Here is a 26,688-nt window from a genome sequence, read left to right as displayed (position 1 = left end):
TTCTGATGAGAGCTCCTATGGTGCACGCTGGCATGACCTTAGTTTTCAAAGGACCGGCGTCACACCAGCATTCTAATCGGGTGCTGGATGACGTCCAGGTGTTTTTCATCAAGTGGATATGACCTACAGTATATATTATGTTTAACTGGACAGAAAGCTGTGTGATCAATGATGGGCAAAAATTAGTGTGGAACGGGTGGCTCTGTAACAAGTGACAATTAGTCAATCTAATATTAGAGAGAAAATATACACAAAAAATGGGAACTGTCTAAAGTCATGAGATAGGTGAGAGATTAAACTGAGTAGACAAATGAGAGTAGCTATAGCTACATACAGTAGCTCATATTTAAATGCATTCTGATTGAGGTTTCTTCCTAGTCAGTCTGGTCTAAAACTCATTGTAAGGGTTGGGATGAAAAATAGGCCAATGGGCCACGGTGTGGAAGGTAAACACATTGAGTCAGAGCCACAACAAAACCCTTTTCCCCCTCAGGAGACTGAAAAGATTTGGCATGGGTCCTCAGATTCTCAAAAGGTTCTACAGCTGCACCATCGAGAGCATCCTGACTGGTTGCATCACTGCCTGGTATGGCAACTGCTCGGCCTCCGACCGCAAGGCACTACAGAGGGTAGTGCGAACGGACCAGTACATCACTTGGGCCAAGCTTCCTCTATACCAGGCGGTGTCAGAGGAAGGCCCTAAAAATTGTCAAAGACTCCGGCCACCCTAGTCATGACTGTTCTCTCTGCTACCGCATGGCAAGTGGTACCGGAGTGCCAAGTCTAGGTCCAAGAGGCTTCTAAACAGCTTCTACCCCCAAGCCATAAGACTCCTGAACATCTAGTCAAATGGCTACCAAGACTATTTGCGGTGCCCCCCCCCCCCCCTTTACATCACTGCTACTCTCTGTTGTCATCTATGCGTAGTCACTTTAATAACTCTACCTACATGTACATACTACCTCAAATAACAGGTGCCCCTGCACATTGACTCTGTATCGGTACACCCCTGTATATAGTCTCGCTGTTTTTATTTCACTGCTTGTTACTTTTATCTCATATTCTTATCTGTATTTTTTGAAACTGCATTGTTGGTTAGGGGCTCGTAAGTAAGCATTTCACTGTAAGGTCTACACCTGTTGTATTTGGCGCATGTGACTAATACCATTTCATTTGATTTGACATGGGGATGGACACGGCACACTCAAGGGGCTATATAGTTTAGCCTGTGCACTATTAGCCTTTTCTGTGAGCGCCTTCCCTCACCCAAACCTCCCTCACTCCTCCCACACAGGAGGGGTTGCTCTGGTCACCCTCCAATCAGGAAGTGTATGATGTATGACTGGGAATTCCTGTGGTATAAGTTCCACACATGAATAATAACAGTCCAAAAAATATACAAAATGGTTTCTTTCCCTTTGAAATGATACCTCTTAGGCAGAGTGCAAATTACATCATGACATTCTGACCTAAAACCCCATGCACAGGAGGGCTTGTTCTCTATCCAAGACTGGGAATCAACAGTAATGACTTAAGAATGACTTAGAAATACAACATACTTTCCCTGATTGAAGAATACATTCCTTGGATCAAGTGTAATGTCTTAGCAACACTGTGCTTGTAAAAAGTACATACAGTTTAAGGCACTACTTTGACTACTTAAACTCTTAAATGATAACTTATGAAGTTGTCATTGATGACTCATAAATAAACACCAACTCTCATTGATCAACTACCAGTAAGCAAACTATAAACCCAGTGTTTTTCTGGCAATTGCCACAATGGAGGTAGTAACCCAACATTAACTGAGCAAAGTCATGAGATTCAGATAAGGAAATAAATGTATTGGGAAGAAAGTTCCCCAAAAAATGTATGGGCCTAATAATAAAGACTTAATTTAAAGTGTAACTGACAATGTTTTAATTACTTTGCTGATATGAAAAAAACAGACAATCGTAATATCAGTAAAAAATATGAATTTCCCAGTTCATGCTACAAAACCAACTTCATGAGGTTTAAAAAAAATGGCTTCTATTTGACTGTTCCATGACGTACAGTAAGGTATTGTTGGCAGAATAAATGGATGCAGTTCAATGCATTAATATAATTCACCAACACATTTCTTGGTAGTCCCAAAAAATTGCTATCAGGTTGTAAATCACAGCTGGCCTTGCTGCCTCCACCCATGGAGTTCAGTTTCAATAACAGAATATTTTGGACAAAATTTATTTTACCTTTATTTAACTAGGCAAGTCAGTTAAGAACAAATTCTTATTTTCTTTGACGGCTTATGAACAGTGGGTTAACTACCTTGTTCGGGGGCAGAACGAAAGATTTTTACCTTGTCAGCTCGGGGATAAGATCTTGCAACCTTCCGTAACTTAAGGTTGGGAATGTCAATTCGATCAAACTAACAAGGGCAATGATCACAAGTCAGTCATAACGTGGCTAATAGGATAGCGTATCTATTTATGTAGCTATTTATTTAGCAAGGTAAGAGATGCAGGTGTCATTTGGTTAACTAGCAAGAAATGTGAATCGCTTTGCTAGCTAGCTAGTTATGCTTACCTTGAATGACTGTTATCCAGTTAGCATATCTCTTGCATTCGTAAATTCACTCTAGCTATCTACTCTGATTTCAGAGCACTCTCGTCTGAGTGTGCCAGAGCGCAGGATATCAGATGAATTTACAAACATGCAACACCCTCTGAATATCACCAGTGTCATGAAAAGGTAGAGGAAAAAAAGTAATTCAATTGTTGCCAGCAGCACAGTTAGTCACTAACGCTCCAGATAACATGCAAACAGCCTAACCAGCTCTGCTAGGGCGAGTAAAATGGTCAGAGTGAGGTTTTCACTCATTTGTGTCTGGAAGTAGCTAGCAAGTTATCCAACTTTAGCCAGTTAGCTTGGGTGCTTGACTGCCATTGTGAGGAATGCTCGGATCAGCCCTACTCCTCAACCATAGCATCCAGTGTCAATAGTGCAGTGTGCGTTCTAACACACTGGAGGCAATTTACAAATGCACCCTTAGTTGTCAATCAAATTTATTTGGTATCGATCAAATGGGTGGGCAGGCAGAGACGTTCCCATTCAGTTGTCAAAACATAGGTTGGGACAAGCATGCATTGGTAGGCAAGCTGCAGGAGGACGGGCAGGCTACTATTCCCCATCGTTTATAAGTGCAATTTTTGACGACCAACTAGCTGAATTAGTTTGAGAGGGTTCATCTAATGTTCCCTCGTTAGATTTTAGCTCATCTAGCTCCGACTATCCTACCCTGCCTTTCTAAGGTCTTCGAAAGCCAAGTTAACAAACAGATTACCGACCATTTCGAATCCCACCGTACCTTCTCCACTATGCAATCCGGTTTCAGAGCTGGTCATGGGTGCACCTCAGCCACGCTCAAGGTCCTAAAATATATCATAACCGCCATCGATAAGAGACATTACTGTGCAGCCGTATTCATCGACCTGGCCAAGGCTTTCGACTCTGTCAATCACCACATTCTTATTGGCAGACTCAACAGCCTTGGTTTCTCAAATGATTGCCTCGCCTGGTTTACCAACTATTTCTCTGATAGAGTTCAGTGTGTCAAATCGGAGGGCCTGTTGTCCGGACCTCTGGCAGTCTCTATGGGGGTGCCACAGGGTTCAATTCTCAGGCCGACTCTCTTCTCTGTATACATCCATGATGTTGCTCTTGCTGCTGGTGATTCTCTGATCCACCTCTACGCAGACGACACCATGCTGTATAATTCTGGCCCTTCTTTGGACACTGTGTTAACTAACCTCCAGTCAAGCTTCAATGCCATACAACTCTCCTTCCGTGGCCTCCAACTGCAAGTTAAACTAAATGCATGCTCTTCAACCGATCACTGCCCGCACCTGCCCGCCCGTCCAGCATCACTACTCTGGACGGCTCTGACTTAGAATATATGGATAACTACAAATACCTAGGTGTCTGGTTAGACTGTAAACTCTCCTTCCAGACTCACATTAAGCATCTCCAATCCAAAATTAAATCTAGAATCGGTTTCCTATTTCGCAACAAAGCATCCTTCACTCATGCTGCCAAACATACCCTCGTAAAACTGACCATCCTACCGGTCCTCGACTTTGGCGATGTCATTTACAAAATAGCCTCCAACACTCTACTCAACAAATTGGATGCAGTCTATCACAGTGCCATCCGTTTTGTCACCAAAGCCCCATATACTACCCACCACTGCGACCTGTATGCTCTCGTTGGCTGGCCCTCACTTCACTCTCGTCGCCAAATCCACTGGCTCCAGGTCATCTACAAGTCTCTGCTAGGTAAAGCCCTGCCTTATCTCAGCTCATTAGCACCATAGATGCACCCACTCGTAGCATGCACTCCAGCAGGTATATCTCACTGGTCACTGGTAACTCCCTTATCTTACCTCATTTGCACTCACTGTATATGGACTTTTTGTTTTCTTTTTTTCTACTGTATTATTGACTGTATGTTTTGTTTATTCCATGTGTAACTCTGTGTTGTTGTATATGTCGAACGTTTATGCTTTATCTTGGCCAGGTCGCAGTTGCAAATGAGAACTTGTTCTCAACTAGCCTATCAGGTTAAATAAAGTTGAAAAAAAAAAGTTGTTGATCTTGTTGTTGTTGATGTGCATAACTGAGGGACTGCCCAGGGACTGCGGTTGAAAATTAGCCGGCTGGCTAAAACCGGCACTTTTACTGAAACGTTGATTAATGTGCACTGTCCCTGTAAAAAAAAAAAAAAAAACTCAAACTGAAGGAGAGTGAGCCTACCTTTTCATGGTTGTTTGCTCAATAAGACTGCAAAGTTCCCAAATTTAAGAGGACTCCCATGGTATTTACATATTTGCAGGAATCTATTCGGGTCTATTTTGAGGCTTTTGGCAAATGCGTTCTAATGATCTAAAGTCTTGCTGTTGCTACTGACTGTAAACAAAAACACAGTCCAGTTCAAAGTGAATGATGGCAGGCCCGTGTGGCAAATGGCTTATTTGCATAAAGACCTACTCTAGCTCTGATTGGCTATGGAGAACCGGTCTACGTAGACTCCGGTTGTGGACGAGACAGGTTTTATTTAATGCAGTGTCTATTAATTGTCCAAACACACGGCCGCTTTCCCACTCTATATTGCTGTAGAACTTTCACAAATGCCTTGCTCTACAAAATTCCCAAACATTCTATGAATTTATGAAAACGGGAAAATGACCATATCTAAGTGCTCGCTTGACCGAAAAAGTACAAAAATATGTCATATTCTTTCGGGGGTGTATTAAAAAAAATTCATAAGACTTCATGTTGCTAAAACGCTGTCAGTTCCACTTTAAATGGTAAACATGACTTACCGTTTAATGTGGCAACCAGTCATTATATTTTCATCTGATTGTCAAACAAACTTAATAAAGTAGGCTACCTGTGTATGTTTGTCCACTCCAAAATAATTCCAGCGATTGCTTTTGATTAGGCCTACATTAATTAATGCGTCTTGCTGGCATATTCATCTTTTTTGTAGCCTAAAAAGTCGGGACACCTGAAATGGGTCTGAAACTGTCCTGGGAAAAATGGAATGGTCACCCTAACACACATGGACAACTTACTAGACTAGGCCACAATGTGTATTACCGTGAACTTCAAATAGGCCTACTAGTGCTAAAAACCTTGGTGGGTAAAAAAAATGAATGCTCCCTTTACTAACAGTGCATTTTTCTGAAAAAAGTGGGTGAAAGGCTTTTAGGTAGCCTACATTCAATATAATACATGAGTAGAATGAAAACATGTTTTACACCCTAATTCATGAGTTGTCCATAATTCATGAGTTAATGCTTGGAGTCTTCACAGACCGTGTGACGTAAAACACTACCTTTCCTTCCTTACGTTTAAGGACATTTATGACAGTGTTGAATTAGAACATTGAACTTAAACCCTATACAAATCCTGGATCTTGGAGATCTCTGAAAATGCATTGGAATAAAGGCACAGGCTATTTTTTTATCAAGGATGCATGGCAAACAAATGGCGAAAGTTAGAAAGTACAAAATAAAATCTATGCATAAAGGAGCTAAGCTGAGGCCGAAATTCTATGTGGACAGTGCTGCCACATAGAAATAAATGGTTTAAACCATGACAGTGAGGTGGGGGTGTTTGTTTCATTTGGAAGCTTTTTTTTCTTTATATTTACCACTACATTTTAAACAAATAGGAGAATGGTTAAATTAGCATTATTTAGAGACCCACCCAAAATGTGACTTTTGTTTTATTTAGGGGAGCTAACGTCTCATTCAGGGGAGCTGGGCGCCCCCTGGCTCCCCCGTAATTCGCACCTTGCTCTTAGGGCTTCATACCCCAAATGTTGTGCATATTTAAGTCCATGTTTATATTTTAAACAAAAATAAGGGCCTGCACCTTGCCTCCCTAATCCCGCACTGCACACAATTTATAGAGGGATCCGGACATATTTTAACTGTCACGGGTGTCGTAGTGATTGGACCAAAACGCAGCGGCAACGTGTAAACTCATCTTCTTATTTTATTAAAGAAGGAAGAAAAAAAACAACAACAAACGCCACTAAACAGTCCCGTCAGGTGCACGAACGCAAAACAGGAAATAACTACCGACAAATTCCATAGAAAAAACGAAGCAACGAGGAGCAGCTGCTTCCAATTGAAGGTCAACCCAATAAACACCACATAGAAATAGACATACTAGAACTAACATAGAAATAGACTAACAAGAACATAGCCCAAGGAACCCTACATAGCCCATAGGAACCCTATACCAAAGTAGGAAATTGTCTTTTGTCATGGTCCATTGTTTTGTTCCAATTCTCTTTGTCTGTGGTTTCAGCTTCATGGCCTTCCACTGCATGGCCTTTCACTGCATTGATGAATCAACTGAAAGCCACTATTTAAAATGCATTACATTGATTAACCCATCAGAGATACATGCCATTTTATGGCTCATTTTGTCTTCCTGTAAATAAGACTTAAACTGTTAATCCTCCCTGCCCTTTTCCTGTTTTAGTCATCATGGTTTTCCCAGAGAATGGGATACAATTCAATGATGGCAGTCTCTAATATTTAATTTCATGCTCCAAGACATCCCAATGTCTCTCCAACTGGATAGGGAAAAGGGACAGAGAATGGAATTCAGCCTTGCCTGTCTTGTTTAACCCAATCCATTTGAATTATTTTGGAACTTTCTTCCAAATACGTTTATTTCCTTATCTGAGTCTCGTGACTTTGCTCGGTTAACTTTTGGGTTGCTACCTCCATTGTTGTCTGCATTTTGTAAAAGTCAAAACATTGTGTCAATTGCCAGAAAACCACTGGGTTTATAGTTTGCTTACTGGTAGTTAATCAATGAGAGTTAGTATTGAATTATAAGTCGTCAATAATAACTTCATAAGTTATCATTTAAGTTGTGCCTTGAATCGTATGTACTCTTTACAAGCATCGTGTTGCTAAGACTTCACTTTGCATTCAAGGAATGTATTCTTATATGTTGTATTTCTAAGTTCTTCTGAAGTCATTACTGTTGATGCCCAGTCTTGGACAGAGCACAAGGCCTCCAGTGCATGGGGTTTTGGGTCATATTACATTTCTTTTCCAGATCTCATTTAAGCAGATTTCATCCTGGCTTGGACATGGCTTCAGCATCCATCTGTCTCCTCGCTGTAGCCCTCAGGATGCCTCTCTCTATAATGACTCAGAGAGCTGTGCCACCTTCACTGCAGCGATCTGGCAGCCCAGACCCCTGTCCCTCTCCTTACTGAGGCCTAGATCAGCCAGTTTCTCCATGGCATTCAAGTAGAAACAATAGGCTCCAGGCTGACCCCTACGCACACATACACCACCAACAGCTTGCTCTCTCTCTCTCTCTCTCTCTCTCTCTCTCTCTCTCTCTCTCTCTCTCTCTCTCTCTCTCTCTCTCTCTCTCTCTCTCTCTCTCTCTCTCTCTCTCAAGCACAAAACACACAAACACACACACCCATTTCCAAGGCACGTCGGCTGGGATTGATGTGGGGAATGGAAATGACAAACAGCTCAATCGTGTTTCTGCTTTTTCCCCAGAGAGAGCGGCAAGGCTTGTTGTGACCATGTAACCTGGGAAATGTGCGAATCCTTGGATCCCTCCCCAGCCGGAGCTGTGTGAAAGGGCATATTTCAAGATTCAAGGCTCCACTGTCAACTTGTGTTGATGGAGGACGGGCTAAGGACATCAGAGCGATGGGCCCGTTAGTGCCTTTAAGAGGGCCACTGGACTGGCTCTGGAAATCACAATTTTTCACATTGTTATGGAATCTCAAACTACTCCTTCCTGGGGGGAAGATTCAACAGCCATGGGTGTCATGGAACATGAACCGGCAACGAAAATAATGGCTTTTTCAAAGTCACTCCTGTGCTGTAAATGTCGGCCAGGTTTACACCTGCCAGTAGCCGATGTTGACCAAGTCAAAACAATATAGAATCAGTTTGGAAACCAGTATGATTGTATTTTTTCAGGCTTTTGCTTATAGCTATTTATTGTTATTGTAGATATCGTGTAAAGGATTTCTCATTGAGTGCTATTCATTGTAATGATATTTAGCAGACACTTTTATCCAAAGCTACTTACAGTCAAGCGTGCATACATTCTACATGCAGGTGGTCCCGGGAATCGAACTGACTATCCTGACGTTGTAAGCGTCATGCTTTACCAACTGAGGATCAATCACAATTAAAGTCTGCTTTAATTTTAGAAAGCGTACACACAGCAGCAGAGTTGACTGTAAAAATATCACCCAGGACTTTTTCACCTTTTATTGACGTAAATAAAAATAACCCTGTTTACGTTGCTGTTCTGTGTACAGGTGATGTATTCACCCTGGAGAAAAACATTGCCTATAGCCTAGCCAATCTTTCTCCCACCTCACCTCTAGACCAGCTTTTTTTTAAACTCTCAGTCCAGGTCATTCCCTTTCAATTCCCAGACAGCATTCATATGTTTGACCTTTTCATGGCAAAAGGGCCAGTCTCCTGTCAGCTGACCTCACACCCTGCCTACATAAAAACCCAGAGACCATCACTGTTTGTCTTTTGCTCTGCTGGGTTTCCATCAGACATCAGGTGCCGTTTCAAAAGTTTACGCTCAACACAGACTGGTGGTTGCTGGTCTTTGAGCTGGACACTCCCAGAACACTGCCAAAACGCAAACACACATACACGTACATACACAAACACACACCACATCAGACATGCTGCACGCAAAAGTACCTCTGCCCAACAAGAAGCCAGAGACAAGAAAACAATTGCTGTTTTGAAATGTGAAATGAACATAATAAAAGGCCACAACAATGTGAATATAACACGCTGTATTCAGCAGTACAGCATAGAAGAGCTAGAAGTCTTTGTCCTTGAGAAAATCTCCATATTCACTGCTGCTCTTGCCTACCTAATTACCTCCCCCAATCCCCACTATCCCACACGTTCCTAAGACATTCTTCTCCTCCTCCTAACCACATCAGCGTGGGGAGAATTAACACAGTGTCTCTGGGCCTGTTGGCTTTTACAGTGATCCATGGGGCTGCGGGGGTCTCCAGCTCGATCTGACACACTCACGGGACAGATGTTTCCTCAAAGGTCTGGCTGGTTTCGCCACCTTCTGCCAATGAGCCTGGCCGGCTTCACTCCAAGGTTCTGCAGAGCTTGCAGCTCTGTTTCCTCTGTAGCTTGCTTAGTGGGTGTGAAGGTCCCACACATACTCAATAATAAGAACATAGAGAAGAAAGCATGCACACCCTCCAGCGACAGTTACTGTATGGTTGACCTTGTGCAAACACATCCTACTTTCACTTTTCTTGTGTGGGATTTTTAAAGGTGTTTGCCTATATCACGCTTAAACTATCATCCAGCATCAGTAATAATAACAATCAGCAGACATTGAACAAAGACATCTACTTTTCATTTCAGTTTAAATGAACGCATTGTTCTTTTAATTAAGTTGTTGGATTTGAAATGGATTTATGTTATTTTGAATATGTAGCTTCGTTGCCCATTGCACTTTCCATGATATCCTTTGTATTGGTACAACATGAAACTGGGGGCAAAGTAATGACATGAATTGCCTTTTGTAAACAGAATAACTTTTCTGAAACTGAGAGGCGACATGCAATGACTGAAGGAATTTGTGTGTATGTGTTGTGGGTTTAGTGGTTGGAGGCCAGGCTGAGAGCCTTGTCATTTCCAGAGATTCGTCACTTTTGAATTTAAACTAGCAGACAACAACACCCTTGATGCCTGTTTGCCATTTATGTTGGTTTGTTGTTGCATATTGTTTTGTATGTTGGTGATATAATACAGCACTGCTAAATGTTACTCAATGTTTGAATCTAAAAGACAGCATCGACCGAGGTATTTTAATGACAAGCTCTGACCTCTTCAACAGTTCCCGGCAGAGGACGTGGTTGACCTTGTTAACATTTCTGGAGTAATTAATTAATCCACACGAGTGCTGAATCTCTGCTAATTCCTGCCAGCACACAGCCTATTGCCTCAAACTGAGTGATATATACAGTAGATTGTCTGAGTAAAGCGGACTGCTGTCAAACTCCTAGGTCACCAGCACGGGGCCAGTCTGATTCTGACAGCAGTTGGCTTAAGGCTTAATGAGGGAAATTTTTCAATTCAAGTTTCCATATGCTTCTCTAGCAGACCACCACTTTATCTTTTGCTATCGGCTGCAGGGAGAAGAAAGAGATTCAGAGCAAAGTTTGACTGTAGCTAGTCATTTAACAACGATCCCCACTATTATTCCACAAATACAGTGTTCACACTTTTACATGGCACTCAACTTCATGTTAAAATAAGAAAAAGCAGACGCAGGGGAATACAAGGAAAAAACTACAGATTTTGATTAATTGCCACCTTTTCTGCGGGGCACAATGGTCAAGCTGTTCATTCGGCGATTTTGCCTGTGATATTTTTGGCCTTGGATCCCTAGAACATGAATAACGAGTACTGAAGAAACGCTGCTGTAAAACCTGAGAGACTAGCAAGGCTGCTTGTCATTCTGCACCCCTCCTTCCTCTCTCCCACCGTCTCTCTCTCAGAATGCATCTTGAGTTGGGTGATCGTGAGATGTCTTGTGGGATTGTGCTTCTGATCTCCCTGGCGACAGCCTGGACCCGCAAACCCTGATTGGGCCCAGATGGACTCTCACAAGTCTCAAGTCACAAGTCTCACCCCGACATCATAATTTCTGTCGATGTCATTTCTCTCAGCTCATATGTGAATGTGTAATGTTTGTCTGTTGGACTGCTTGAATGTGTGTGTGTGCGTGAGTACAATGGTATAGTGTTATTTATATATGTATCACTGTTGAAAGACACTTTTTTGACACCTTTGAGAAAAATGTTGAAAGCAGAATGTCTAAAGCATTGCACATTTTGGCAACACATGCTAGAGGCTCTTTAAAATGTGTTTTAAAGAATACCAATGAAAAGCCCTCTCTCATCTGGTCATATTTGCTTTTTATAGGAAAACCACATGGCTTGATTGCTTTTCGTTTTATGTTATTAAAGATGCATATGTGGCCAAAATAATTGCACAGCAAAGGGAACTCTGACGGTTGGATTCTGTAAAGTGCGGTATGAAAAACCAGACAGTTATATTGCAGTAGCTGTAAGACACGGAGTAAACAACTTGTCTTTGGGTCCCTAGATGCCACTAGATTCCCAGGGAAACCAGTGTGTCAGAAATGTTTACAATGTGATGGTAAAGTGAACCACCCTGTCTGACATTTTTAATCTTCTACAAATGAGATGTCACGCACCTTTTCTCCAATTGGCTCACAGGAGAAAGGGAGATTGGAGAAAACCCTTGAACTGGAACCTCACTTCTGACCTCTGTCTTTCTGTGGTATTTTCAGTTTGCTACCTTGCTCATGTATCTTCATTTGACTAAATGGGTGCACATTGTATCCCCCAGTAAACAGCACTTATAAATTGACACTATTGTATAAACAGCTGCAGCCGTAATGTGAGTTGTTGCACCCGCACAGAGCCTCGTATAGTGATCGATTTAGACACAGACAATTTAATATACATCAAAACACTGATTGAGGCGGTGTAATTTATGCTTATGACATTTTATGACAAGAATCTTACTGATTGCTGTCGGTCTAGGAGACACATAAGTGTACAGGCAATCTGGAATGGAACAGAATAACAAAACTAAATTGATATCTTAGATGTGATACATTTATCCATATAGGCTTGAACATCATTTTTTGGATTGAGTCCTTTTCCTGTGGACCTAATTATTTAGTAACTAATCAACACATGTAGAATAGAAGTTTGGACGTTTTCCCCCATTAATATGAAATATTATAAAAAATGATTCACACTGAGAACGTGTCTGCTGTTGGTAGCAGGGAGTTGTCCTTTGAGCGATGCCCTCTGGTCTCTTAGGGGCTGACTGGCTGGCGTAGTGTATGTCAGCAGAACTGTGGGTGATTTGAGAGCAAAATGTGAAATGTCAGAGGGACAGGATAGGATGCCTTTCATATGAGCTTTGAGAGGCACTCCTATGCATCCTACTGGCCCTGCTGAACTTGCAAGAACTCCAGCTGCGGACCAATGCTTCATCCCTGACCAGCCTGCACACAGAGAATGATGGAACAGTATGATAGAACTAAAACATCACCACCACGGCTGTGTCTCGATAGGTGAACGTGTGCAAAGGGACTGTAAAACACCTACCGTTATATAACAGAGCAAATCTGCACAGGACATATTTATACTGCTAACGTAGAGCCTTTAAAAAAACTCTATAGATTCTTTATAACAGGTAAAGGTTTAGCAGTTCAGGAAATCTGCCTTACCTCCAGGCTAGAATGACTGCCCCCTCTCATTGAAACCATGGAAGTTCAAGGACCGACCGCAGTACCGCATGCATTGTTAAGAGAAAACAGGATCCCCCATTATAGTGAATGGAACAATGGCAATCTTCATGTAAAACAAATAAAACATTCTAAGACAATCATGGTACCAATAATTGCTTCTAATACACCAGATGTATGTCCTTGAATTGATTATTTTAAAATCACACGCAGAAGATGTTATAAGAATCATTTTGTTGCTAGTGGCAGCCTGCAGAACCCCGGTCGGCAGTAAGTTTCAAGTTTCATGTATTAATGTCACGTGCAGAAGTACAGTGAAATGCCTTTCTTGGATGCTCTAAACCCCAAAATGCAGTAATCAATAACAATGTAATACTAAAAATAACACAATGTAGAGCAATAAGACATGAGATATAAAAATAAGAAATGAGAAGAACACGAGGAAGTAAGTGAGTAAGTAAGCATACCATATACAGGGTCAGTCAGTACTAGTACCTTATTTACAATGTGCAGGGATACTGGTTCTATCGGTAGATATGTATATGGGTAAGGTGACTAGGCATCAGTATATATGATAAACAGAGTATCAGCAGCGTATATGATGATTGTATGTGAGTGGGTGTGCGTGTGTGGAGTCAGTATAAATGTATGTGCATATTATGGGAGTGAGCACATGAAGAATTGAGTGTCAGTGTGCGTGAGTGTGTAGCAACCTGTAAATGTGCATAGAGACAGTGCAAAAATAAAATACAAGGGTCAACTCAGATAGTCCGTGTAGCCATTTTGTGAGCTATTTAGTTAGCTATTTAACAGTCTTATGGCTTGGGGATAGAAGCTGTTCAGGCGCCTGTTGGTGTCAGACTTGATGCACAGGTATCACTTGCCGTGTGGAAGCAGAGCGAACAGTCTTCCCTGTGGCTCAGTTGGTAGAGCATGGTGTTTGCAACGCCAGCATGGTGTGTGCAACGCCAGGGTTGTGGGTTTGATTCCCACGGGGGGCCAGTACAAAAAAAAAAATGCATGAAATGAAATGTATGTGTTCACTACTGTAAGTCGCTCTCGATAAGAGCGCCTGCTAAATGACGTAAATGTCTATGGCTTGGTTGGCTGGTGTCTTTAATGATTTTCCGGGACTTCCTTTCACACCGCCTGATATAGAGGTCCTGGATGGCAGGGAGCTTGGCCCCAGTGATGTACTGGGCTGTCCACACCACCCTCTGTAGCGTAATGCGAGTGGTGCTATTGCCATACCAAGCAGTGATGCAGCCAGTCAAGATGCTCTCAATGGTACAGCTGTAGAACATTTTGAGGATTTGAGGGCCCATGCCAAACCTTTTCAATCCCCTGAGAGGTTATTCACGATTGTGCGCATGTGTGTGGACCATTTTAAGTCCTTAGTGATTTGGACACAGAGGAACTTGGAGCTCTCAACCCGCTCCACTGTAGCTCCATTGATGTGGGCGTGCTCACCGTCTCACCGTCTCATTATCAAAGCACTTCATGATTGCACATGTGAGTGCTACAGGGCAGTAGTCATTGTGGCATGAAGCCTTAAGAGTTATTCGGAAAAGGAATGATGATGGGCATCTTATAATGTGGGGATTACAGACTGGGGCAAGGTGAGGTTGAAAAAGACTATGAATATGCCTGGAATACCGTTGGGCCTCACGGTCTTGCCGGTGTTGACCTGATTAAAGACCTTACTCACGTCGGCCTCGGAGAGCGAGATCACTGAGTCCTCTGGGTCGGTAGCAGGCCCTCACACCCGGTATGATGTTGTTATTGTCGAAGCGTGAATAAAATGCATTTGATTTCGTCTGGTAGAGAGGCATCGTTGGGCAGATCACGGCTGGGTCTTCCGATACGTAATGGACTGTAGCCCCTGCCTCATGCTGCGAGCGTTGGAGCCTGTGTAATATGATTCCACCTTATTCCTATATTGTCCTTTTGCTCGTTTGATGACTCTGCGGAGGTCATAACGGGACTTATTGTATTTCTTCCTGTCTTCAGCTGTAGCCCTCTGTGTGGCAGCCCTGTACTTTAGTTTAGCCGGTGACGGAGGTGGTTAGCTCGTCGATGTTATCGGTGGAGTCTCAAAACATATTCCAATCAGCGCTAGCAAAGCAGTCCTGTAGCATAGTCTCTGATTCTGGTGACCATTTCTCAACGGCGCGAGTCACAGGTACTTCCTATTTAAGCTTCTGCTTGTAAACAGGAAACAGGACTACAGAGTCAGGATTTGATTTGCCGATTGGCCAATGAGGGAGGGCCTTGTATGCTTGCTTCTGGGTAGAATAACAGTGTTCTAGGACTTTATCTAGTGGCGAAGGAGATGTGTTATTGAAATTGGGCATCACATGTCTTAATGACGTTGAATTAAAATTGCCGGCAACTAGAAAAGCAGCCCCCAGATGTAAGTTTTCCTGCTTGTTTATAGCCTTGTACAGTTCATTAAATGTCAGCTTGTTATTTTTCTTTGCGTAAGGTGGAATGTATACAACAGTCACTATAATAGCTGAAAACTCACTGAGCCAGCCTGCAATGTCACTTCCTGGAGTAGCTCAAACTGCGCATGTGGTGTCTTCATGAAACGCCATCTTAACCGACTTCATTTGGCTTCAATGCGCTATTGAGTCTTCAAATAGGAATGAATAGCGTCACGTGATCGAAGGCTTTGTCCATTCATATATACAGCCATTGCTTACCTAATATCCAGCTGGCAGTAATGACTAAAGGACATAGACAGTGCGATACCGTCAAGTTATTTAAAGAGCACTCAGGCATGCCATTTACAGCAACAATCATCATCATACTTAATTGTCATAATTGGTGCACTTTCCTATACAGTATGTTCTGAACTGATTTGAATACATGTAATGGTTAACATGCTCACATGCAACATCATGTGTAAGGGGCTAAGGGGCGAGGCCTGTAAAAATACATGCTACTGTAAAACGACAGTAATAGGTCAGTAGAGGTCAACATGGTGTATGTATAGCCTCTTCATTAGCTGTGTTTAGTGCTGGACCCAATTGATTTTGTGCTTTTGTTGGTTGTAGCATAACAAATGGTACCTGTCCAATTAAACACGGTCCATGCCAATTTCACAGTTATTCTGCTTGTTAGACAGCACAACTGGCAAGCAAAAGACAAACAACAAACATTTAGTTCTAGAGGGTTCGCCGTTGCTGATCATGCACAAAGCTTTTGCTTCTATCTGAGTGAAGCAAACCATTGATTTACTCTAAAACTCTTCCCTAAAATATGTAATGCAACTTCAGTGTTTATACTACCCACTACTCAGTTATGGATACTTACTGTATTGTAACAAAAGAACAGCATTAGCCATGCAAGTTGCTGAGGTCAATACAATAGACATGACTTAGTATACTTTTGAAAGCAAGTGTTTAGTGAAAGGGAAGAGGAAAAAGTGAAAAGTTGTCTTACAAAAGAAGAAAGAAAAATATCCTACGATTAATGTGTGGATAAAAGCTGTGGGAAAACGGTTTTGATTGATTGGAACATAGTGGGAAAATGTCCATGATATTAATGGTCCCCCACTGGCATAAGAATCACCCCCCTGTTAGCGCTCACCTTTCTATTGCATTGCCCCAGTATTGCATTTTAAGCCATCATTGCAGTGAACATTTGTACAATTCCATTTGGAACCCCTTTACAAACTAACAAACACATAAAAGTAATGCCCAGTGCTTGAAGGAGACCTTCTATTGCTTTTCCCCTTCCCTCGGCCATGTGTTGAGGAGGATGTCAAAAATACTCCCTTGCTTTTCTGACAGAAGTAGAAAAACTCAATAGCACACATCGATCCTTCAGTTCCCCTACTGCTTTTTCTCTTTGCACTTACAGGCGTTTATGATAACCTTTTCCTTGTTACCTGCTGGGGGAACATATAGTTTTATCAAAACCCACAGTGCAAACTGAATAGGTGGGTGTATGCATTTAGCCTTTTCATTCTACAAGTTTACTAAAGAAGAGTTGACTAGCAACACTTCTGAGTGTTCATCGTAGCTATGATACTGACTGGATACTGAAACCAGCAGGTCGAAAAGCAAATTATACGTTTCTGACCATATTCATGGATATTCATTGTCATCCAATTAATATCAAGTTATTAATATCAACTAGATGATGTGGAATCGACCAACTAAACGACTTACTCAATTGGGTGAATTAGATCATCTTTCATTATTGTTGTTATTTGCATGCAACATTTCATACAGAGCTGTAACAACAAATTCAAAAGTTAACTTCTTTTCACTTTAACCTTGTGAGGATCTGAGTGGTGTGGGCGGATGCAGTTTTCTTCAGCCTGTGCCTGATTCTATTAACGTTCTGGCCTCAAACTGTGCTGCCCTCTTGTTTGGAGGCAGCGTTGGGAGGAAAGGTGTGGGGGAAAGGTCACATTGAGGTGCAAATAATGTCTCTCCACATGCAGGCCAAAAGTTTGCCTTTCAGACTCAGAAACCATCAACCTGATTGGAGGGAAGCTGGCGAACCAGATGAGAGGTTCAATGACCTGAGCATGTATATAGCAATTATAACATGCATTCAAATAATATTTTATTCTTCTCCATGGCTTTTGCCCTCTGTCTGGCTCTTTTCCCATTCTGATAAATGCAACTGACAATAACACACACAAAGAACTGCACCAAAGTAAAAATTGAGAATTCAGTATGGGTAACACGTGTATTGTGAGTAATATGGCTTGTCATTTTCAGTGCAAAACACTGTTGCCCGATTTTAGAACATCAAACAACAGCGTATAGTCTACATTTGAATGGGAGAAAAATGCCCTATCTTTGCGCCATGTGAGGTACCAAATACATGAGGACATTATCCTAAATGATTCCTCAATAATTATGTTCTAAAAAAGGACATTGAGCTCTTGTTAAGGGTACGAATTGGGCCACAACAGTCAGAGTATCTGCAACCCAATTATCTAACATGTTTGATCATAGACTCTGGCCTCTCTTTTAATTCTGAACTTTTTGCATGACCCTAGGCCTAAGGCAAGGTTTGCTGTAACTAACAGTATGAGTAAATCTGTTGATCTCCCCAATATGCTGCTGTATTAGGGCTTGTGGCAACTCATTTCCGTGAAGGATGTAAGTAATTACTTTGCAAATGCTTCATTCTGTCAAAGACTAAATACACTTAAAGCCACACTGGCAAACAGAATAGGATCCACTGGACAGCAGTTCAAATGCTAATCATCAGGTCTGTCTCTGGTTGGGAAAATGTGAGTGGATAAAGCAAAAATTAAATGCATTTGATTCATTTTTATCTTAAGGCTTTTCACAAAGCGACAGATTAGAGACCGATCTGCCACTTGAAATCAGGCCAACTCATAATCGCTCTGATCTGTGACCGTATGAGACGCCACAAGACAACAGCCAACCAGAATGCAGCATGAGTCATATCTGACTAAGACAGGACACAAAGACCCAGGACCTCTGAACAGTGTTGGACTATATGATGAGAGATAATGAAACGCCTTATTACCTTCCTGCAGGATTAAAGATGACTGATGAGATTATGAACAGGTTCATTATGAGAGTATAAAGTAGAAGCGTGGTTAGGAGCCAAAGTGTCTTGATTTTCTTTCCAAGCACGGCCAATGTTATCAACTCCGAAAAAAAACTGTAAAGAAAACAATGCAGACTTTCAGAATGTTTAGTTTCAGGTTTGGGGTAACTCATTTCCACTGTGAATTCATGTATTGGACATTGAATTCATGAATTGCAAAAAAATCCACATGGAAAGTAATGGGCATTGGGCACTGATAGATGGTGATAACATTCTACGCCAGAGTTGTGATGGAATTGTCTCCGAAATTATGTCGTTTATAAAACGTAATGATTTTTGAATTGGCCATATAGGGATTTAGATTTCTGTGGTACAGGGTGGGAAAAGCAAACCAAAGTGGCATGGCTGCAGCCCTCTTATCCCCAGTGCGATCAAATCAGTGAAGACTCTTTCAGGGACGTCAGCTGAGGCTTCTGACCTGCCCATTGTGAGCATTCTCCACCATGTGGACTTGTAGGCATGGAGAAACACTCAAAATGCATTAAGCGACCCAGTTCACAAAAGGGCAGCTGGGATTTGGCTTTTACAGCTTCAGTGGAGAGCCCCCTCCTCCTCTCACTCCGTCTCTGTGTCCTCAACGCTAGGGAAGGTTATAGTGGCATTGGAGCACTGCTACAGTACACTGGTGCATGATGGCTGGGCGCTGTTTGAGGAATATAAATAATGCAGAATGGATAATGTATGAAAAGATAAACAGCCACACAGTGGGGGCAGAGGAGGTGTTGGGGGAGGTGATGCCATTATAAGTGACCTTAATCATACATGTGCCTGTCTGTGGAGAACAACACACAAACAATAACAAAGCACCGCTCGTTTCATGCAAGTCTCTTTCATTACTTTCATTCATGATGTTTATGTTGTGTAATGGGATTGTCAATGCCGTTTGTGTCAAAGCGCTGAGGGACAGGTAGATTATGAAAATTCAAGATGTAAACCATTGATGGTTGATTACCTTGTTCCCCAGCCTATGGCATATACTTTATGTGTAGTAAATGTTATGTTTAGGTTTTCAATATATTACAAACTATCACTATATATATATATATATAGTTTACTATATATATATATATATATATTTTATTTTTTATTTTTTATTTTTTTTGGTCTTATCTTTAGCTCTGCATTGTTGGAAATGGACCCGTAAATAAGCATTTCACCGTTAGTCTACACCTGTTGTCTACAAAGCATGATTTGATAGAATGTTCTGAATGTTGATTATTGATTTGGAAATTTTTAAACTGTTTTGACATTGAGTTATTTATCAAAAGTTTTTTCAACAGGAAGCGGTGACAGCATCATTTTCAACTTATGCTTTAGGATAAAAAATTGAACTTTCAACATTCATTTCCAATAGTATTTTAATTAATCAGGTAAAAACTGTTGAATAAGTCCAAAAACGTGCTGGGATTTATTTATTTTGATGATATATCAGAAATTGTGAAAATGGGTTTGTCCTGTCTAATCAAAGGTTAATTAATTTGGAGTTCAACACCTGAGGAAGTGGAAACTGAAAACACATTAACTAGATGGCTAACTCTAAATATAATACCCACTGCTGGTAGCCATGTATTCATCCAACAGTACATTTAATGTCCTAAAAAAATCTACTGTTGTACTACACATGAGACCTATAGGCCTATGCCCTCAAAATGGCCGTTGCGAATTTTGCACACTGCGCCGCTCCATATCTCAAAGCCATATCAAATATCTTGGTTGTAAAATAGTTGCTATTGAGCGTAATATTGAGAGTTGAGAAATACAAATTATACCTACAGAAAGCTGAAACCATCCTCTATTTTACAGGGATAAGGGAATGAAGCATCCAAAGCTGTGTTTTTCCCACGCATTTTGAAATGTTATACTATCAGAACACATTTTTCCATCAAGTGCATGGGGGGAGAGGAGTGTGGCTCCCTCATCACAGCAGCAGGCCCCAGCAAAAGAGGCACAGGGGCAGGGCAGACACTTTCATTACAGGAATCATGAGAATAATGCAATTTAATGTTTGACTAAATCATGGTATTAGCCGCCCTAAAAATACGTTTTGAGTGAGGTGACAGTGTAGAATATGCTATTTCTACGTTTATAGGCACTCTTTCCGTTTTTACTACCCATGATCTTGGCTGTCTAATTGATGACAGAGTCAGAGCAGGTCTCTTTGCTGATGCCACATTTGACTTTGAATGGGAGTTTGTGTGACCTCAGCTGAGGCTATCAGAAAACCTGGCTGGCCCATCTTGTTGGGGGGGGGCCGGCGGCAAAAGCTCAATACAGATTAGTATAAAAGACAAATTGTACAAAAATCTTTAAAAAAATAAAATCTTAACAGGCCTTTTTTTTGTGTATGCCAATTTCGACCAACCCAACCAACAAAGAAATAGTCCAGCCTATCTGGCATCTGCCAGAATTGCCAGGTGGCCAATATCTCCCGGAAGCCAAGTACCTGCTGATTTGTTGATGGATTGACTTGTTCTGAATGTATGTTATTTGTGTGGAGAAAGGAGCAAATAGTTTGCTGTCAGTGTAGAGAGGCCATCCCTGGTCAACAAGCCTTACTCTGAATTACTCTCCATCTGATGAGACTGCTGCAGGAGATGTTTTGTTACTATTGCGAGCAGCTCCTCCCAACCTATCACTACCAGCCATCAGGATGACACGTTATCACTTGGAACACAGAGTTTCTCATTTGAACAGAGCAGCAAGGAGCTCCTCACCCTGTTGCCTGTTTCCTTGGTGCGATGCCACTAACACAATCTGACACAGGGAATCTAATTGCTGCCTCCCTCCAGCTGTGAATGGAAAACACCTTTCTGACTTTCCTCTCCTCAGCCACCGGCATACAGGTTCATTAAAACAGATGATCTCCCTTACATTAAACCCAACCGGTAGACCATTTGAGTTAGGCCAGATAATGAGATAGGTGCCAAAGATCTAATGATTGATGCTGCACATTATTAGCATAGGGACTGTGTAAAGGTAGAAATTTCAATTAAGTCCGATTGAAAAAGCTGTCCATAATGTAAATCTGATCACTGTTTACTAATCCCAAGAGCTCATGTTGAATTAACCTTTTAGTGATGCACAGCGTTGACTGACATGGTCTTTATAAGATTTGTATGTTCCTGTCTTTTTCAAATATGTCCGATATATTATTTATCGCACAGTGAGAATCTGTTTCAGTGGTCTGTGTTTAAGTGCACTTAAATGTGTCAAATCGGCAGATATGTGTAAAAGAAAAAAAAAAGACAGAGAGAAGAGAGATCACAAATAAAGCCAGCCAGAGTGGAACAAGGCCCTCGCCTCGTAGGCCTACCATCATTAAAGTGCACTAAAGTGTGACTGACAAAAGTGTGTTTCTCTCATTGGGCTGTGTATCTTTGTGTGGCAGGGGCATGGAAGGTGACCCGGACTCTATTTGGGTTATTCAAAGCCCAGTGAACCTATTCTCTTGCCATGGCCCCACAGTAATGCAACATTTGCCTTTATTTTCCAATAGATAGAGGGAGAGGTAGACTACTGAGGGACCCATCCTTTGCCTGGCACCTCCTCCATACAATGTATTTATGGTTGTTATTGCTATGCCATATCACCCTCTGGGAGCTGTAGATACTAAGAGCCAGAAACCTGTCAGTCATCTTTCATGCTTCAACTCTCTGAGAGAGATAGCATCCCCTGTCTGCTCAGCCCTTCACTGTCTGCTCATAACCAGTTATTATTGACATGTTTCTAGAGGTTTAACTGTGATGGCAGAGTCTACACCATTTCCTGCAGTTTGATACTTAGAGCAGTTGAAACCCACAGCCAATTAGATGATTCACAACACAAGACCGTGCTTTTCTTTCACTTGCTCTTTTTCATACACCGACAAGGCCTTCAGTAAAATATCTATTGACGTTATGAGAAAGGGCCCTTTCCTTAGTAAGTCCTTATAATTGTTGACACAGTTGAATGTGCTGGTGGAATGAGGTCCTGTGCGGTGTTCTCTCTCTCTCTCTCTACATAGCGGTGCTGTGATATTTAATGGATAGTTGGTAAATGGAATTCCACATGGGGAAGGTGATACAGGGAGGACGTCAGCGAGGGGATTGGGCCTGCGTTGAAATAACAACCCCAGGGCAGTCCTCTGAACACACACACTTTCTTATTTCTTGTTCTAAGGGAAATGAATGAAAGAGCAAACTGATGTTGGACCTGGGTGAGGTAAGACTGCAGTGAGAGTTCGATTCAAATGTAAACTAGCACAAGTAAGCCTGCTAGACGCACAGGTGGAGACTTGGAGAATGCCCTATGTGGTCTATCCAAGGGTAAGATATTTGTTTATGTTAGGGCCTTCTTCTTTTTGTTGTTGTTGCATATGCATATGTCATTTTCATTTTATAACATGAATGCATGTGGCGTGTACTCATGTTTGTTCCTTTATCTGTGTCTGTGAATTTTATGTGTGTGCATGTGTGTTTAATCCAAGCAGTGTGTGCTTTGGGTCTGACCTGAGTCACAGACAGCAGATGGATTTGTCTGAATTGCCACCTAATTTATTTGTGTAGGTAGCGAGAGCTGTAGGAACAAAGCAGCTCTCTTACGTTCTGATCTCATGACTCACAATCCCTCAGATGTAATGCAAAACAGTCCTTTAGCCCCCTACCCACCCACCTCCAGGATTCATAAATCATGGGTCCTGTGTGGCTCATTTGGTAGAGCAAGGCGCTTGCAACGCCAGGGTTGTGGATTTGTTTCCTACATGGGGCAAAAAAAGTATGAAAATGTATGCGCTCACTTCTGCAAGTTGCTCTGGATAAGAGCGTCTGCTAAGTGACTAGAATGTAATAAGTGTCCCATGGTACTACAATCTCTAACAGTTGTATTTACATCTTGAGCTTGGAGGAGAAGGCCATGAAGCACAGCCACAGATGGTTTGAAAACAGTATGTAGCCAGAATAGGGCCTGAATTTTTTTTTTTTATCCTGAAGCATGTGTTTAGTTAGGGCAATTTTTCTTCATTTTCCTCCTTAGGTGATGACATGTTGGCGAATGAAGCCAAGAGCTCAATCCGTCTGACCTATTTTTCCCACTGTCCTTTTTATGGCATTTCATCATGTGCCTGCTCAATCCGCACAACTGAAATAGGATGACAGGCATTTTTCAGCCTTTGGGTATTTCTCTCTCTCTCTCTCTCTCTAAACACAGAGAATATATTGGCACGGGTGTTGTTAGGCCCGAGATGAAGTCGGGGCCTAACAACACCCGTGCCAATATATTCTCCAAACACCGGCTTCCCGGTGTTGAGAGAGTGAGGGATATGGCAAACCGTGCCAATATATCCTCCAAACACCGGCTTCGGGGGGGATTCAAATAATGAGTGACATATTTTCATATAAAAACATTATTTTGACGAATGTATTCATGCTATTTCATCCTTCCACGTTTGTTTAAGAGGTTTTCTAGTGACATTTATTTGGATACATCCATAACAATGAGCTAATGATGCACTATTTCTCCAGGTATAGAAAATGTGCTCTCTCGATTGGACACTGTTGTTCAGAGGAGTTAGCCAACAACACAGCTAACACTATCACTTCAAAGTGAAGCTGGAAAGACTGCAAGCTAGCTGCATTTCATTTCGTTTTACCTGTTTTCTATTGACATTTCTTTGTATATATCCATAAAAATGATTTCAGCTGATTCATGATTACAACTGGCTGAGAAAAGCTGTCTGCCTGTCTGTCTCATCCCGACTCCCAACACGTTCATTACTACGGGACAGCTGGAGATCTAATTTCAATATTGAAACAGTGTTGCAAATGTCAGAGAGACAGACAGCAAATCTCCGCTGTTGAAAACCAAATACTAGTCTAAAAGAAATGGGCGATAATGTATAGATGCTTTTTATAGTGAAGATCAGGTTTATTAATTGCCTGGCTAGGCTGATGAGACAGTGGATTGTGAAGTCAGACGGAACAGAGTAAATAGGCATTTCAATATCATAGCTTTAGCCGGTGGTAACTTGTGGAATAGACACTGGCTGAAATGCGGTTTTAACCAATCAGCATCCAGGATAAGACCCACCCGTTGTATAATCATCCACACGCCCCATCTCCTCTGGTTGTTATCATTTAAATTGGTATTCCTTTAAACCTTAAACCCAGTGCCTTGGTTCTGCTGATGGCTATCGTGAGATGCATGGCTTGGTGGACTTCATCACTGTCAACTGCTGGCATCTGACTGAGAGAGATGATTAATCATATGTTGAATACTTCTGTTGTAACTGTTTGAGTCCCCTATGTAAACACACACTTCCGTTAAGTTTATTCTAGTGGTATACTGTTGTATCTAAATATGATTACATACCTGTTCAATTTCCAGCGAAGCAGTGTGTGTAAATGAGTGGGACAAGAATACAGGAGGTAAATCTATAATTTCATCCATGTTTTCCTTTTCCTACTGTAAGTGAAAAAGCTGAATTCAATAAAATCCACTACTTGGCTGATAGTCTTTTGAATTACAATATGCACGTCACTATTGGCTCAGCTCTATTTGATACTCTTGGGGAATACCTGTACTCATCAGTTCCTTGTGTATTCAAAAGCAATCACTACCTTATTGGATTACATGTAGCTCTGAATCCCCCTTCATAAGCATTTCGTCTAGGCTTGGATTGGTCTGCTGAGGTCAGTGTAATGTACCTGAAGGCCACTAACCCTCATCTCCTTTATAGATGTGCTGTGAAATTGTGGTTCCACATAAAAGAGAAAAACAATTTCGCTCTCCACAACTTGCAGAGGATTTTGCATGTTGTAAGTCCCCATCAGACAACTCAATTGCTTACTATCATTCTCTCTAATAGCCATCTGTCCCATAGGAAGACAATTTAATTTTTTATTTCACTCATTATTTTCTTCTCTCTTTTCAATACATGAAGTGTTTAATTTAGGAAATATAAACCTCTACTCCAAAAGAGAATTATTTGTGGGTGGCATGAACCTGCAATGCACAGCGGACATTGTAAGTACATTTAAGGATGCGCTGTAATCGAGAGCGAGCGAGAAATGTGTCCAGACAAGAATGAATTAGCCAATTTCTGTATACCAAATCAACATGTTGTAAGCTGTAATTGAGTTTTTCCTTCCTGGCTGTTAACTTGAGTATACAACAGGACATTGGCTAAACAGGTTGGTTAATTGAAATGAAAACTTAAAAACATAAATCATTTTGGCCCGGGTGTAATTGAAAGGTAACTTCATTTGTTCATGAAGGTAGCAGGCTAGGCTCTGTATCTGAATATGTCAGAGTGATCTATAGCCTGCTAGTCACTCACCATAGTTCCCCCTCCCTTTCTGTCGCCTCTGAAAGGATATTGAAACACAAACCTGCACCTGCTCTGAGCCTTTTCTTCATAATGATTAGACAGCACACTTTAAGGGCAAGGTTTTGTTGGGTAAAGGAATAGCAAAATGAATAAAGACATTACACATCTGTACAGTACTGAGTACTAATGCAGTTGTAAAAAATAACACTTCAGCCTTACTGGGAATGTGAAGAATGTTGTTTTTCTGAAAACTAGAGGTTATATGGATCTCAGATAACTGTTGTGACAGTTGTCCTTTGAGCATCTTTTGTCAAGCCTCTTTCTGATAAACACTGAGCCTTAACCGTAGTGTTGAACAAAATCAGAGAACTTACTGTATAACTCCTACAGACGGAGAACCATATGTGTTTAGATGTTTCATTTTTTAATAGACTTCATGAAAATTTATCAAAAAGTATGGAAAATAACTATCAAATCAAAAGCTAGCAAGTATAATTGTGAAGTGTGAAGGCATGATCTTTAAAAAAAGGACACTATTGATGTGGTATACACATTCCAAAAGTAAAATATATATATTTGACAATATCAGAATTTTTCTAAACGCACACACGTATATGGTTCTTCGTTGCAAGGGTTCATATGTTGGCAGGTATTGCCTGGACTAAACTAATTATCTTTCATATATCAGTAAGGAGGCAATTACCAAAAAGTAACACACATTTGTTGTCCTGTCAGAGGGGGCATTTCCAATAGATTTCCTCCCGGTCATAGAGCAGCACAGATTTGCCTGAGTTACAAATCAACGTTATAAATGAAGGCAGTTAAGCCTGATCAATATCCCACTATACTGTTTACCAATTAGAATGTGACACAAAATGAAGTGTG

This window comes from Salmo salar, chromosome 26 (assembly GCF_965601325.2).
Source record: "Salmo salar chromosome 26, fSalSal1, whole genome shotgun sequence".
Lineage (NCBI taxonomy): Eukaryota > Metazoa > Chordata > Actinopteri > Salmoniformes > Salmonidae > Salmo > Salmo salar.
This window is presented reverse-complemented; position numbering follows the sequence as displayed.